The sequence below is a fragment of the Natator depressus genome, chromosome 12, assembly GCF_965152275.1.
Source record: "Natator depressus isolate rNatDep1 chromosome 12, rNatDep2.hap1, whole genome shotgun sequence".
Taxonomy (NCBI): Eukaryota; Metazoa; Chordata; order Testudines; family Cheloniidae; genus Natator; species Natator depressus.
In genome coordinates, this window is record NC_134245.1 from 25,884,494 (window position 1) to 25,900,788 (window position 16,295).

At 41.1% G+C, this 16,295-nt stretch overlaps 1 long non-coding RNA gene across 1 annotated transcript; it reads left to right on the forward strand.

The window, feature by feature from the left end:
• Positions 1–3,494: 3,494 nt before the first annotated feature.
• LOC141996865 (uncharacterized) lies at positions 3,495–15,795 on the forward strand. Its single transcript, XR_012641632.1, has 3 exons — positions 3,495–3,560; positions 11,060–11,184; positions 15,695–15,795. It is a non-coding gene; the product is annotated as an uncharacterized LOC141996865 (long non-coding RNA).
• Positions 15,796–16,295: the final 500 nt, after the last annotated feature.

A 16,295-nucleotide genomic window follows, 5' to 3' on the forward strand; every position in this document is an offset into this window, starting at 1 on the left:
GACCAAACTCTATAGCACTATAGCAACATGTAGCAGAACCACAGTTGTCAAAGTAAACTTTCATGGTGTCTCCCAATAGCAAAAAAGACAAAAATCTGACAAGACTGGAAAGAGGCCCCATCTGACTTACTTCAGGAGACAGACCAAGCTTTAACTAGAACCAATGGAATTACCAAGAAAAGAATAATAGAAAAAGCTTTTAAATATACAGGAGGTTTGGTGGTATGTTGGGTTTCAGTGCTTCAATTTGGGATAATTCAGCGTCATTAGGATGCCAGGGCTAGAAAAGGAGGGCTGTGACAGGCTCAGACTGAGGACCTTGGCTTAACAGCAAGGAAAGTTATTTGCGTGGTACCTAGCTCTCGCTACCACTAACAATCCCTCACATTATCAGCAAAGTTTTTATTTCAAATGCTCCACATTTTCAGAATCCCTTTGAAGCTATGATCCCAAATATTTTTGGAACTTACATACATCTTATAATATTGGCCCACATCCTGAGCTACATCTAGCTCAGATGAGGAGGGGGATGCAGAGGAGGTCTTGTGGTCACTCTTGGGTTGGATGTGTTTCAGACAAATTCCCCCACGTATAAGTTACAGCAGCCTGAAGGCTGCTCAGAGTTACACTGACTGCCAATAGTCCCAAGGAGCTGATATTAAAACCAGGAATCATTATGACATAGGGGAAACCCAACCACATTCCCTTCCCCACCCACACCTCCCTTCCTGGCAGAAGGGAGAAAAGTGGTGTAGGAGTCATTAGACCTGCTCCGGGGTTTTTACCCACGAAAGCTTATGCTCAAATAGTGCCACTGGACTCCTTGCTGTTTTTGTGGGTACAGACTAACATGGCTACCCCCTGATACCTGGCACCAGACTATTGGAGAATCACCTAGGCTGAGGTGATTCTAGTATGGCTGGCTAAGTCACCTTAAAGACTGCTGGTGTTTTAAAGACAAAACTAGCACCAGCGGAGCCCACACAAACCCATAAATGACCTGTTTCCATCTTTGTCTCATTCTGACACTTTCAAAATTCAGAATCACATGGGTGACACTTTTAGAAAGCAATAACTCAGAACATGATTGCCATCCCCCTGAACTTGATTTGAATTACTTTCAGTCCCATCCAAGATTGGGTCTCTTGATCCTGCTGTTTTTCTGAAATCAGACAAGAAGGGTTGATTTCTTCATTTCAGCTTATCAGGAGTAAGGGCAGGAGTAATTACTTTGATGAGCTGAGTAATGAGTTTTTTACAGGCCAGAAGTGCCAATATCAATACTAAAGCGGCATAGAGGAGGGTAATCACCCCCTAGAGAAGAAATTGAGGAGAAAGACAAAAAATCTCATGGGACCAGATTGGTGTATAATAATTTTCCCCCACTGGTGATGTTAACAAATGGTTCATATCTGGCAATGAAATCCAGGTACTTTCATGAGGTAAAAGCAGAATCCCACAGCTTTTTAGTCACAGACTTGAGCAAGTGAACGGGAGCCACTGCCCATCCTCCAAAATCTCCTCCAAAAACTGAACAGGAAGACCAAGAAAAGAGATCCCAGAGACAACTCATTCTGTGTTTGCTGCTTCCTTTATTGCTAAGCTTCACTTTGAGAACTGGCCCTGTCCCCTTTGGATAAGGCTGGGTAAGTAGCAGCCCTTATGAGTTGCCTCTTTACATATTTCTGATATTCAGTAATTCAGGAGGTACCACAGCTCCTAGCCTAGACTCTGCATAGCAATTTTCATCTTTGGAGCTCTTCACAAATATTAATTCTTCAGTTCTCACAACACTCTTGGGAGGTAGCTAGGAGCAATATTTTATCATCCCATTTTACAGGTAGGGCAACTAAAGCAAAGACAATTGATGTGTCTAAGGCCAGAGCTAGGATTAGAATTTAGGGGTTTCTGGATCCCAGTCCTGTGCTCTGACCACTAGAGTCTAGTGCCTAGATCATGCCCCTATAAAGTCCCATAATTCCCCAACATTTGTACTGAATGTTTCTTTCATTTGTTTATTCAAAAAATACATAGGACTCAATGGAATCTCTCCCCCCGAGAAACAAGAGATTTTCCAGTATTCCACTCTTCAGTATTCTCCATAGTTTCAACGTTGAGAGGGGGCATTCCTCCCTATTTCAACTGCACCAATGCTTATTAATTTGGGGCACTTTTGGGAATGCCCCTTATGCCTCTGCTTTGGCTGCTCAGCAGTTCAATGAAGTCCTGTGGTGTTGAAGTCACTTACTAGAATATGAACATACGCCCTATATAGTCTAGGTGCTGGAGCAGCTATCCCCACATTGGTTCCTTCCTCTAGGAGAGCTAGAAGGGTTACTATATTAACAGCTGAGAATGTTGCACAGAATTAAGAGGAAGGTTCACTTTTTTAGTCCAATTATATTCTTATCTTCCTCGGGGGAGGGCGGGGGTTCACTTTCCTCTCAATAGCAGAACCGCTCCTCCCAATATGGGCTCATCAGAGATCACACCTCAGAATAGTGTACTGCAGGCTTCCTTGAAAACCTACAAAATCAGTCTGATCTTAGTCTGGGAAGGTAACTCAAATTAAAAACAAACACAGCCTAGTGAAATGATTGAAAGCAGTTACTCAGCAAAAGGGAAACCTCACTCCGCCTCCTCCCCCTCCCCAATCTGAGAAGTCACCTTGCACATTGCAAGTGCTTTCTCTGCAGGACTGACAACTTGGCATCCCTGACAAGAACAATTTGACTTTGGATGGAAGCTGGATCTGTGGCAAGTATATAGTTACGAAGTAAGTCATGCTTTCCTGCTACTGAGTGCATGCTCTATTTATGGCACATTCCAGAGTCTGCAAGGATTCCCAGAACACTGCAGTCTCCAGTTGAAAGTTATATCTGCAGAGCATGGGAGTAAAAGGTGTAATATTAAAAAACCCATTGTTAGCAGAAAGGGTGCCTTGCAGGTGGAGCCAATGGGGAATATATGAATAGTTTTTGTCAGACAGTACAGTCTATTTTGTCTTGATTCTGAATGGTAAATCATTGCATCTTTTAATATAATTTAAAGAGCAAAATAACAGTTACATAGGAAAATTTAAAGTGAAAAGTCATATACGTAAACATATGATAGGAAAGTGAGATTTTTCTGCCACGTTTTATAATAATGTGGATGTTAGGATTTAAAGACACTTTAACATTACTTTTGTCTAAAAAGAAAAAAGTGCAGAAGTAAACATCCTGCAACCCACTCAGCCATGGGATAGAAAGTTTCAATATTTAATTTGCTTCAATAACAAATGTCAATAATGTATTAGCCTTTTGCATTTGAAAATATAGCTCTAATAATAAGAGCTTTTAACTTGATAGCACAAAAAATAAAAATGGCAATGACACATAATATACTGCTAATAATATTATACAGGTTTTCTTAAAAGAAAAACAAATAAATCGGACTTTCTTAATAGTTTATGAAATTGGTGGAGCCAGTCCATTTCTTAGTTGTCCACACATCACCAGAAGCACCATCACAACTGGCACCGATAAGGATCTCTTGACAGACCAAGCAGAGATACTAAGGTTAGTATGGATAATCCCTCCTCAAAACTGATTTATTTTGGTTAACTTTTCTGAATTAGGGCTCAAACCCAGTCTAATGCCCAATTAAATCAATGTCGGTTTTATCACTGAGTTCAGAGGGCATTAAATCAGGCCTTTAATATCCATTCTGATGCTGTCTCAACCAGCGTTGGAGCACAAGATTTTAACAGTCTATCAATAACTTTAATGAAACCAAAGCAGCTTACACGATATACTTGTACCCAATAATGCTCTCCCAGTGGCTGCATTCTCTCTGCATAATTTACTTACTCCCTACTCACATTATTTAGTTAGTTACCTGCCTAATTTATGGTCCATTCCTGCAAATTGCTAGGCTCCTTCATCTCCCATTGGTTTCAATGACTAACCAACTCTCAGAAGACGATGAGCATCTTACAGGATTAGTCCCTTACAGTTTAAGCTTTTCAGCACATTAGACAGAATTTTCAGAAGGGCTCATCACGCACAATTGATACTGTTGCCTAAAGAGGAGCCATGCACTTCTGAAAATCGGATCCAGTGATGAATGCTGAGTACATTTGAAAGTATGGCTGAGTTTTGCTGAAAATCTGGCCAATTCCTTTGGTCCATGCTGTACCTGTCCTATGATAAGAGTGAGAAGGGTTTGCAATCTTCTGTGCTCACTATAAAGCATCTTTCATGAAAACTTGGTGTGTATGGAAGAAGGGGGGGGTGAGGAAATCACTGGAATCTAAAAATAAGATTATAAAACAGAAAGCATTATTCTGGTCTGATTATGAGAGATGAACTAAATTATTACCTCGAATACACAAATAATCTATCAAAGTCTTTTTCTTCTATTGTCAGACAGATGCCTCAGCTTCTAGTAGTCTAGAGTGGATGGTGATGTGATGTTAATCTTAGTAGGAGAGTATGTTCTCAAAGCCCAGTTCAAAATCAGAATGAAAGGAGCTCCAGTGTGTATTTATGCTGCTGAAACTAGTTGCTTTCGTTGGAAGGTCAACTGTGTGACCAGAAAAAATACTACTTAGAAGAAAATGTTATTTAAAATAGAATAAAACAACAACAAGAGATGGCTGAAATTTAAAACAAAAAACCTACATTTGATTAAAAAAATAATGAGACTCCTAATTTAATCTTAAAGATTTGTTACCACTGAACTGCACAGTTTTTCATTGGTTAACATAATAGAGGCATTGCTTTGGGAGAAGCCTAATTGATCATTTAAACAATAAAGAGCATTTCTGTGTCAGTGTAATTTGACATTCTTCACAATCGTGACTGAGAAAAAAACTGATGTATTGATTGAGTGTGCTCGTGCGTTTTGGATGAGTTGAATCATTCTAGATGCTGCTAACCAGTTTGGTTGGCTGTCAACACTACATAAGAACAAATTGTACTCTTGTAATATTTTATTGTAGTTTACTAAATAATGGCAAAGCCTTGTTACCAGGGGAACTAGGCAGTATGGCAATCAAACATATTTACAAAGAGTTTGTATATTTATCTTCAATAATGAATTAAATTTATCAATATAGCCTGATCTCTGCTGTAAACTTTCTCATTATACCTTAAGTGCACTATAAAGCAGACAGCTGACAAATACTAAAATGAACATCAAACCCTCATATGTACCTTTTCACTTGGCCTGGTTACTGTATATTAACTGTTGCATAGTAAGAAAGGACATTAAACTGGCAGGTGGCATTGGGACACAGAGAAAGATTGACTATGTCAAATACAGACAACGCTCTCGGTATACATTTTGGTACTGAATGAATTTCTATTTATTCATTACATGCCACGCCAGGCGGGTGTCATCATTAAAAAAAGTCAGCATTTATTAAGTCACCAGACCGTGGTACCTGAGAAATTGTATTATTTCCCCATATTTAAAATGGGAAATAAAGGGTGGTTTTCAGATGCCATGGTGTGATACTGAAGGGAAATGTTGTTGTGTTTTTCTTTAGTGGTGACCACTATACTTTTAGTTTCACTTTGTGACATTTTAATTTCTGAAATGCTATTTTTCCACTAGCAACCTATGGAAAAGAAGGAAACATGAGCTCCCCAGTTATCTATCTTATTATTCATAGTTAATGTGGTGAACTGCAGTGTAAGCCTGCATGTGTAACTTTAGTTTCAGAAAGAAGCCAGTTAAGAAAGTATTTTAATTACCCTAGAGTTACCATTTGAGTTCTCTCTTTTTATACTCCTTTATTTTTAAATCAAACTTCCAGTCTCACACATTCGTTTTAGCACATCGCCCACCAGATACTGGAATAATTTACGCAAGGTGTGAAGTAGTCTGTTTTTAGCTATCTGTTTGTTACTATTCTTATTCAGCATGGTGTGTAAGATATATTCCCACACTAGGGGTAGTATTTAGTAAGGTCACGAGGATGCCCAGCCCTTATCAAACACATTCCCTGGAAACTTGGCAGGGGCTTCACTTTTACAAGAACCCAGGGGCAAATCAATTGTATTGTTTTTAGACTTGTTTGAATTTTTCCATGTTCATATAGAAAATTTGCGTAACCAGTGTGACAAAGAATTTGTGAACCTCTACGTAGAACTGGACCTGTGTTCCCTCTGGTAATATGTAGGTTATAAAGCCTGATTGTGCTCTCATGCGAGCTGGTTTTGTAATGGTTTAATTCCATTGACTTTAGTGGAGTTACTTCAGATTTACACCAGTGTAAAGAGAAAAGAATCACGCCTCATGACTTTGTTCATACAAAAGAGATTTAGTATAACTGATTTCATCATTTCATAAAAGCAGCAAAAAGTACATTGAAAACTGTGTGTGCTGCATGGTTGTAAGGATGCTTATCTCAGGCTGGAGGCAAATACAGGCTCTCATTTATTTGAGCATTGGATGCACAGGTTTCTCCATATTTTATCTGTTTTACGTAACCCAAAAACCAAAAGGAGAGATTTTTGCATAAATACACCCCCTGCAGCAGAACAGACTTGCTCAGAGACTTATCTACGTCTAATATTTTCTAGGGTAGGAGTGGCATTTCCCCTCTTGCCCATTACCTCCCCATCACTCCTCCCAAAAGACCTCATCCTGCACTATTCTCAGACTCTGCTGGTGGGACTCTCCATGGCCATGTGAAGTTCTTTCTGACTTCAAGGGCTGAGCATCCTGCTGCCACAGTACTCTCCAGGCCCTGCCGGCATAGGGAACTTGGAAATCCTGCTGTTAGACTTCCAGGCCAGACTGAGCTATGTATCTTCCAACAAGAGCTGCATTATATTTAATGTGCTTCCTGGCTGATCAGAAATGTCACTCAGACGGTGCGAAAAGGGGAGGAGAGGAGTCTGATTTCAAAAGAGATTTAAAAAAAAATAATTTTTTTTTAGGAGGAAGAAAGCAGAGGAAAGACAGGTCCATGGAGCTCTCACTCAGTATAGGCATGAAATATTCTCGGATTTACTGGAGTTCCCAGTTGGGTAATTCATTAGTTTTAATGAATTGGAAGGAAATTAACGCCTTAGTCCTGCCCTCTGCAGAATCGATGGGCCAAGAGGCCACAGGAGCCCTCTTCCCCACCACACAGACAAGCAGTCAGGCCGGATGAATCGACAGCACACAGCAATGCACTGGCAGTCCAGCTAGCTAAGCTGCCATCCCACATGCCACGCTCTCAGAGGGACGGATCTTGCTCCACAGCAGCACAGTGCGTGCTCTGCCATCAGCAGCAGTCTCTAGCCAGAAGATAGTGGGTGGATGTGGCTCGAGTTCAGAAGCCCAGCCTGGCCCACAGGATGAAGCCCTTCATCCAAAGGATTCCTGTCACAGAGGACATACCAGATGGTGCCTGTCCTAGCCTTGGGGAGTCTTCATGTAACCTATTTGTCACTTTCAAGGCCGGTTCCCTAGCCTCCCAAGTGACCAGTCATTATACTGTCCTCTCTCTCATCCTCCCTTGCTCTGTGTCATCTGTTCTTCCTGTGCTCATCTATCTTCTTTAGATTGGTAAGAGCTTCAAGGTAGGGAGTCTCTCTTTATCTGTGTTGCAAACCACTGTGTACATCTACGACAACTGCAGAAGACACAAAAAAAAAGAATAGCTGACTGCTTCCTTTTTCAGAGTTCACAGAATTTTCCAACTCTGCTGTACCACCTTGTACTGAACTCATCAGCCTGTGAGAGGAACGCACCATTCCTCAGGGAGAGGAAGGATTGCCTAGGGGTTAGGCAACTAGCCTAAGACCGGAGAAACCTGGATTCAAGTCCTTGCTCTGCCACAGACTTCCTGTATGATGTGGGTCAACTCATTTAAGTGCCCTGTGTCTCAGTTCCCCATCTGTAAATAGGGATAATAGCATTGCCCTACCTCACAGGAGTGTTGTGCCGATAAATACATTAAAGATGGTGAGGTATTCATATGAACAGGATGATGATGGATCTATAAGTAGATAAAGAGACCCCTTTGATTCAGACTTTTTCCTGAAGCATGACTTTGGACATCAACCATCTGAAGAAGATATAAAGGGAGCCAGGGAGTCTAGCAGCAGATCACTGCGTCAGAGTTCAATGTTTCTGGGTCAAAAAGGGCTGGGATAATGCAGAGGCTGCAAACTCAGCTCTTGGGAGAATGATATCTTGTGACACTCAAATATCTAACAACATGTGGCCGACACACAGTGCAGCATCCAGGCCTTATGGGGTAGAGGGAGGGTCACCCTGCTGTAAGGCCTTTCAGTGAAGGAAAATGCAGGATACTAGAGGACCCAACCAAAACGAGGGGAGGTCCATGTTACAACACTGAAGAGACCAGATAACTATATAAAGCTCACGAGTGGTAGCCTTCCCCTGCTTAGCACACATGAGAGTCACGTTGTTCTTTGTTACTCTTGGAGCTCACAGTTCACCCGCTGTCTTTCTATCAGCCTTGATTTTCAAGTGGTGGTGTCAACGCTCTCAACGAAAATAAACCCTCCTGACAAATGACATGGATATTCTGCAGGCTTAGAGGAGTCTATTTATAACAACCCTTTGATTTTAGATACTGAGCATTTGCTATTTTTGGCATAAAGACTTGGAGAAACTTTCCAGGACCTTTGGCCCATGTGACTAGCTTCATGCACAGCTTGGATCCTGTCACAGAGCTTATGGTTTCTGTTAAAGATAGTGGAATATGTTTATTCTAGCATACATATATATGCACTAGAGAAACAGCTGGCCTAGAAAATGAAGACTGCTCTCACACATGTGCTTTTCTACTTTATTGCTGGGATAATAAGGACTTGTCACTTCAAGAAGTTTTAAATTATCTCACGGCTTGAGGTTCAGTGCAACACCAAAGCATAGCTTTGAATTGCACTGCCCAGCTACATTCCATTGCTGGTTATCACGCAGCCGTAAGATGTTTTCTGAGTTAATTACACAGTAACAATTTATTTGTATAATATTTTTTAAATAAGTGAACATGGTACTAGTGACAGCTGCCAGATTCACAGCTCTGGAGACCAAAGTCCTGTTTGTCCATAACATAGACAGCTGCAGGCTGCCTCATATTAGGGCCCTGTCACTACTACACATTTTGTAAACATAATTCACCACTAATGCAGCTCCAACAGCGATGGAATGGCAAAAGTGGAAGCTGTCAGTACAGTTAGGAAACATGCTGGAGGCCCTGCCTGCAGTCAGGGCCGGCTCCAGGCACCAGCGAAGGAAGCAGGTGCCTGAGGCAGCCAATAGAAAGGGGCAGCACTCTGTCCGTCATCGGGGCGGCACGTCCGGGTCTTCGGCGGCAATTCGGCAGCGAGCCCTGCAGTCCCTCTCTTCCTCTTCGGCAGCAGCTCAACCAGGCTTGGTTTTTTGTTTTTATTTCCCTTCGCCGCTTGGGACAGCAAAAAAGCTAGAACCGGCCCTGCCTGCAGTACAGCTTCCATCACTGCCCCAACCAGTGGAAATGCCCCCATGATGCACCAGTGGTGAATTAGGACTACGAAATTTTCTAGTGTAGTCAACACCAGGGTGCAGGGGAGCCTATTACTACTACTGAGTTTGCTAATGGAGATGCACCAGACCGTGCCTTTAGTCTTATCTGGAGAGACCGGCAATAGGGGATGGAGGGTTCAAGCTTCTGGCCCACTCACACCTTGACCTCTCTGCTGAGATTACCAAGAAGGATGGCAATTTTCATGACAATTGCAACCTGCCTGCTAGAAACTGGACTGAGATTACAAAGTCATTTTATCTAAAACACCAGAAGATGGACACCTGGCCTCTATGGAACTAGACTGAATTTGAAACAGTGATTTAAAAGTCAAAAAACGATATCCCATATCAATGTACATAGCTGTCTAGTCCCCGCATGAGCTAAAACTGTTACTTATATGACTATGATTTTCAGCAAATATTTTTCTTCCATATCTCTCATTCAGCTCACTTAGGTCTCATTTCCACTCCAGTTCAGAGTTCTTCAGATATTGCAAATTTTCTCTCAACTTGCAGTAAGATGAGTCTAGTCTTTCAAAAGTTAAGTGGAAAGAAATAAAGCTTTGATCCAACAAGCGGTTGTGTGTGGCTGCATCCCTGCACCCATGAATAGCCCCTTGACTTAACTGGGACTCTGCACTGGTGTAAAGGTTTGCCTAAATGGAATCTTGGAGGATTGGTTTTATTGTAGGTTTTATTACCTACATCTTTCTGCATTGTATCTTTCACCAAGTAATTCATTTGCACAAATCTCTGAAGGGTGGAGGGGAGAAGCTAGACAAAGATAACTAGCAAGTCAGATTATATTCAGCCAACCAGAATTTAAAGTACAGAAAAATATCTAGCCATGGTGAAGGAGAATTCTTTCCTGAATTGGATCCCCATGGTGCTAGGTGCTGTATAAACACAGTTCAAAAGAAAATCACCAGCCCTGCAGAGTTTATAGTCTAATTAGACATGTCAGACAATAGGGAGGGGGGGCAAAAGGAGATGAAGTGACTTGCTCAAGATCTCAAAGGGGTGTGAGGAATTTTTCCAGACTTCATCTAAAAATAAATCATGACTCATGCTTCAAAAAATTGTCAATGAAAAAATGGAAATATTCTAAGAAAGTATTAGAGCTTGATGGAGCTACAGTAATCATTGCAATGGAGTTGCACCCTCTTACACCAGGTTTGAGTTTGCCCCACCATTTACATTTATTTCATATGAAATTAAATGTGAATTAGAAGACTACGTAGAAGAAACCTTTTCTGCTACAGTTTACTAGAAGAACCCAGAGATCCCTTTGGACTTGACTGATTCTACCTTCTATTCTTCTTACTCTAGCAACACAGCCTTCCCTTAGCAGTGCTCACTTTAAACACCAGAAAGGCTTACTATTATGAGGTGCTGTGTGATAAACTGTAAAAGGCTTTAGTTTACACTAAGATCTCCCTTACACTGGTGTCACCCTGAATAACCCCAGTAGCATCCTAGCAAATGAGAATTCAGACCAGTGTAACAGGTCAGACCCTTAATCCATGCCTCTCTTCTCCAGTTTCCATGTGTGTTTTGAACAGAAACCTTCCCCTATATCACACATGTTATCCGAGGGCTGCCCTGTATGTGTCAGTCAAGTGACGGTGTCCTGGCAGCATGCTGCACACAACTCTGCAAGGGAAGGTGAGTGTCTAGACTGAAAGGCTGATTCTCAGAGGCTGACTGGAGGCTGAAGCCCCCTCACTCCAGTGTAAATGGGAGCTACACTACAGATGGTGTGAGGAGATCAGAACCAACACCTGAAACTCTATTATAACTTACCCTTGGCTGGGAAGGTACTAAAATAACCGTTAATGATGAAAATTGTACAGCTGAATGTCATGATGCTGTTTGTTCATGCACATGTTATCAGTTCATTTATGAACCTTTATTAAAAATCTAGTGCCAAAGGTGAACCTTGCTGTTAAAGGATGCACAACAGAAACTGCCAGGAGCCTAATCTTTAGGAAGGCTTTTTCCTGTCCTCCTCATTTGAGGAGATGGGTGAGAACAGACTCTGCTGAGAGCAGCACAGATGACTGATAAGGTACATGTTTTGCACTAGGTCTGATATTCCCCACCACCACCACACACACACACACATAGACATTGCTGTAATTAACATTTGGCAAGCAAGAGGTAGATAAGTAGTCAGTAGGTGTTTTACCCAGAACTGAATAGCTCTATTCATCTGTGTAATATGTGCACCTGCCAACTATGAATGGGAGCCTGCAGAGATTCCTCCAGGCTAACGGTGTCACATGGTTTCACCCTTATTATTTCACAAAGGCAGAATTCCCCCTGTCCAGGAGGAGACACAAATAGACCACTTAGAAGATGCCAACACAAAGTAGATTGCCAGAAATTCTATACATGAGGTACGTGGGTTGGAATCAGAGTAAGCTTAGCATATTCCAAGTGTTTCCATAACCAGGAATTACAGAAGTTTAAAGCATCTATTTTGAGACGCTGACCTCTCACAGAAAAGGAATAGCTGCATTTGAAATATAAGTTTTCAGCAATGGTCATCACTAGGGCACCCTCCCCAACCCTGACCCCTTGTACTCCTCATGCACAACTTAATGGATCCACTTAGTGATCCACATCTATATTTGATGTTCTGTTACTCTGCTTCGAAAGCCAGGAGAACTCTTGCAGGGGAAGGCTTGGGCATTCTGACTGCAATGTCGTAAATCAGAGCATTATTTTTAACATTTTCTTAAACAGAAATATGTCCAGAAATCCTTCTCTCCCCCTCCACTCCCCAAGCCTTTGACAACAGATTCATTAGCACTATTATAGGAAGAGCTATGATGTTTTTACCATTAGAGCTGACAGCGCTCAGCACTATGCTGTGAACGGGTTATCTGCTTTCTGTGTTCTGAAGTGGGACACTAATGCTCAGAGAAGGGGGATCCCATTTTCCTTCCCCAGCAACACCCCCTGACTAGCAGTCTTTAAAAAAAAAACAAAAAAGCAGCAACTGACTGAAACCTTCTGGCGCCCCATGGCAAGACACATTGTGGAATTTGTTCCCTCTAGGATCCTTTTCCCACAAAGAGTTTAGGGTCCTGCCCAATTGACTGTTCCAGGTCACCTTTATCCTTAATTCACCTGTTTTCCCCTTATATGTACAACAAACCCTCAAAGTAATTGCAAAGAATTAAACTGAGAGTGGGTTGGTTTTTTGAGAGTGGAATGGCAAACAAGAAAAACATATTCATGCTCATAAAGGCAGATTAGGTTTAGAATGTGATGTACAGTCCATTTAACACAGAGAACAAACCTACATTAGATGTGGGAAATGGGCACAGAGGCCATCAAACACAGTTAGCATAGGTCATAATGAAATTCACTGCTAATGGGGCTTTCATACGGTAGTCTCTCCTCTGGGAGAGAATTGTTCAATTTCTTCTTTGATGCATTGTTACAGCATTTTAGTCAAGCAAATAACAACTTTTGGGTGATTTAGTAAACGTGCATAGCCACAATCTGATATGAAAGCATAATTTGATTGTCATAGATTCCTGTTAGGTAACTTTAATATTGAATGCAGTCCACTTCAGTTATAGCTTCTCAGGGAGAACCAACTTGCAACAGGGAACTTACAAAAACAAAGGGTGTATATACACCATATGGGGCACCTGAAAACCAGGTACAAAGCCAGCATAGGCCCTTGGAGTATTTCATGTAGGACAAAGCTGTCACTTGTCCATAGATCATAGAATCATAGAATATCAGGGTTGGAAGGGACCTCAGGAGGTCATCTAGTCCAACCCCCTGCTCAAAGCAAGGTTCAGGTGTATCTCCAGTCATTGTTAGTTCTGCTCGTCCTTCAACCATTCCAGCTGCAGTGTGTGCCGTCATGTGAGACAAACAGCCAACCCCATGAACACTAGCTGAATCACATGCCTGCACTAGGGTATTATATCTGTGTTATGGTGGAGGAGAAAGCAGTAGAAGTTTTGTGATCAACCCCCTGTTTTCAGGAGTTTATAGTTTTAGAAAAATTACATTTCAATTTGAATCTTGGTACACACTCATTCTGCAAGGGAATTTTTGTATAGCTTGTTGAAAAACATGGGGGTTTGGGGTTTTTGTTGCTGTTATTAGAAACAAATGCAAAAAATAGTTTGTCATAAGCACAGATTCTGTTTAAGTCATCTCTGTTTTAAAAGAGACTAGCACTAAGATATCCATCAACAAGACTGAGGATTCTGTGGGGGGAAACAAACAAACACATTTTACTAAGATAAGAGATGAATGAGTGGGCATGAGGCTAAATTTCTAAGCCACCAGAATAATACAAAGACCTACCTTGATTTCAAGAGAAGAGACAAATGGATTCAAGTTTCTCCCTGAATGTTTGGACAGCACTGAGCACATTTTGGGTGCTACTGCACTGTAAATAATACTAGGAAAAATCATATTAATGAGAAATCCTCCACTGAAGTCAACAGAACATTTCTAGTCAATGAAGTTTTCTCTTGGATCTCATAAGGTGCTTCCACTGAAATCTAAGGAACGGTTAAAAAAAAATCTATGGGCCAAATTCCCTGACACTGTAAATGGGCACAGCTCCACTGATTTCAATGGAATTACACTGATTTACATTAGCAGAGAATTTGGCCCTTCTTTTCTGAAAAGCTGAGCCAATGTGAATATAAACAAGAATATACAAAAAACTAGGGCCCTAAATTTTAGCCCAACCTCAACCTAGACTTCCTGCAGGAGCACTAATGTGGGCACAAAAATTTTCAGGCCAAATTATGTTACGTAGATGCCTACATTATGAGCACGTCATATAAAAATCACCAGTTGCAGGTTATTGTACTGGCTAAGATTTGTCTGGCAGAGGTTGGCCACTAGTTGACTGACAATTATCAGCATGTCCCCACCAGAAGAAGTTGCCATTTTGTTAAGAGGAGATTTGCATTACCATAACCAAAGATGAAATGGATCAGAAGAACTCTATCTGGTGCAAAACAACCAGCCACTCTTCCAGAATTTAGATACTTAGAACCACAAGAGAAATTAAAATCCAAACAAACACTCTGTGAAATTAAAAGCTGTTAAATATTGCAGCAAGACAGATTGAAAACAGATACTAAAACTGAACTGGATGCACCATCATTAGAGATTTTGCAAATACTTGTCAGTCAAATTTGCATTGTCATTATTAATTCTTCTTTCTAGAAGAAACCAATCTGGAAATAGGAGTCACAATAGATTCCCCACTCTCTCACTCCAGTTAAAATAAAATGGCATCCTTGCGCATTATGGCTCTACAGTATCCAAGAGAGACAAATGCTTAAAAGTCTTGGGATAGCTCTTCAGTCATGGCTGCAACAGATGGGCCCATATTGCTACCCCTCTGCACATGCAAAACCCAGCATTGCACACAAAGCAGCATTTGCACAGGTAGATTGGGTAACCAGGCATATGAATGGTAGCTAAAGGACAGTTAGAGTTTGTGTTCATGTTTATGAGTTCACTTGTTGTGCCCTTAGTTAAAGGGCATTTTCTGCCACTTCCCTGTTCTTATTACAGTTGTTGCCTTGAAACTGGATTCATGTTGTGCCTTTTTCTGTTCCCATTACAATTTTTGTCACAAAAGTTAGGTTTTAAATCCTTGGTACACTCTGTCAGAGGCAGCCTTAGTACAGCCTATAACTCTGCCCTTTTCAATGTCCTGTATGATTTGATTATCTGGCCATTCCTGCTGTTCTCTCTCTGAGAAAGAGGAGGAATGCCAGCCTCAAGAACATGATGTAACAATGAAAATCAAAATAGCTAATAACTGTCCTTTGCAGATCATCAGAGCCCATTTAATGTCCCCATTCTCTCCAAGAAGACAGTCTGGAGTTGAGAAAATACTGTCTGGGTCATCTTATGATAAGTTTCTCAACTGACCTTTCAAGTTTTGGTTCATGAGGTCTGAAGCAAACAAGGTCCTGTAGGTTCACAAAGACTTGGAGCCTGAGGTTCTGGTAATAAAATAACTGCTTCAACTTAATACCGAGTGGTTGGATTAGGTGCTGTCACCAAAGCTTTCTAAAGACTAACTGCCCAGAAACATAATGTATTAGTCCACTAAGCTATCAGATTGCTGATTTTACAAAATTTGTTACAAATATATTTTTAAATTCATTAGCTAAAAAAAAACCCTCAACAGCATGTTTGGTTTACAAAGGAAGGAGAGAGAGACCAACACAGACCAGAAGTGGAGAAGTTGTGATTGCAGCAGCAGGAGAGAGATGGAAATGTTAGCAAAGAAGAAAAGTGTTCATTATCATGTTCATTATCAATATAGGGCTGTGGTTCCATCTTGGGGTCTTAATGGCAACGAAGCTCTTTTAGCCAAGAACTATCCCTTCTTGTATGCCTGGAACGGGCCAAGCACATCTTGGACACTGCCACAAACGATAATAATAACAATGACAACTACTCAAGCTTTGCTCTTGCAATTTATGTCATCACCTGCACACTTCACTAGAATGACAATAATAAATAAATGTGTAAATAATTCTACATTATAGATAGCTGCTCCTCGGTTATTCTGTTTTTAATGGCAACGAATTTCTCAGAATGTGCAGTGCTAAAGTTAGGAACTGGCACATTCCATATTTCCCAGATGGGCTTTAACTCAAACAAATGTTGTCACATTTTATATAGCTCCTGAAATATTTCTATCTTTGAACATTATTAACATCTGTAAAGGATCTGGGATCTTCACAGAAAACTATACCAGCAGA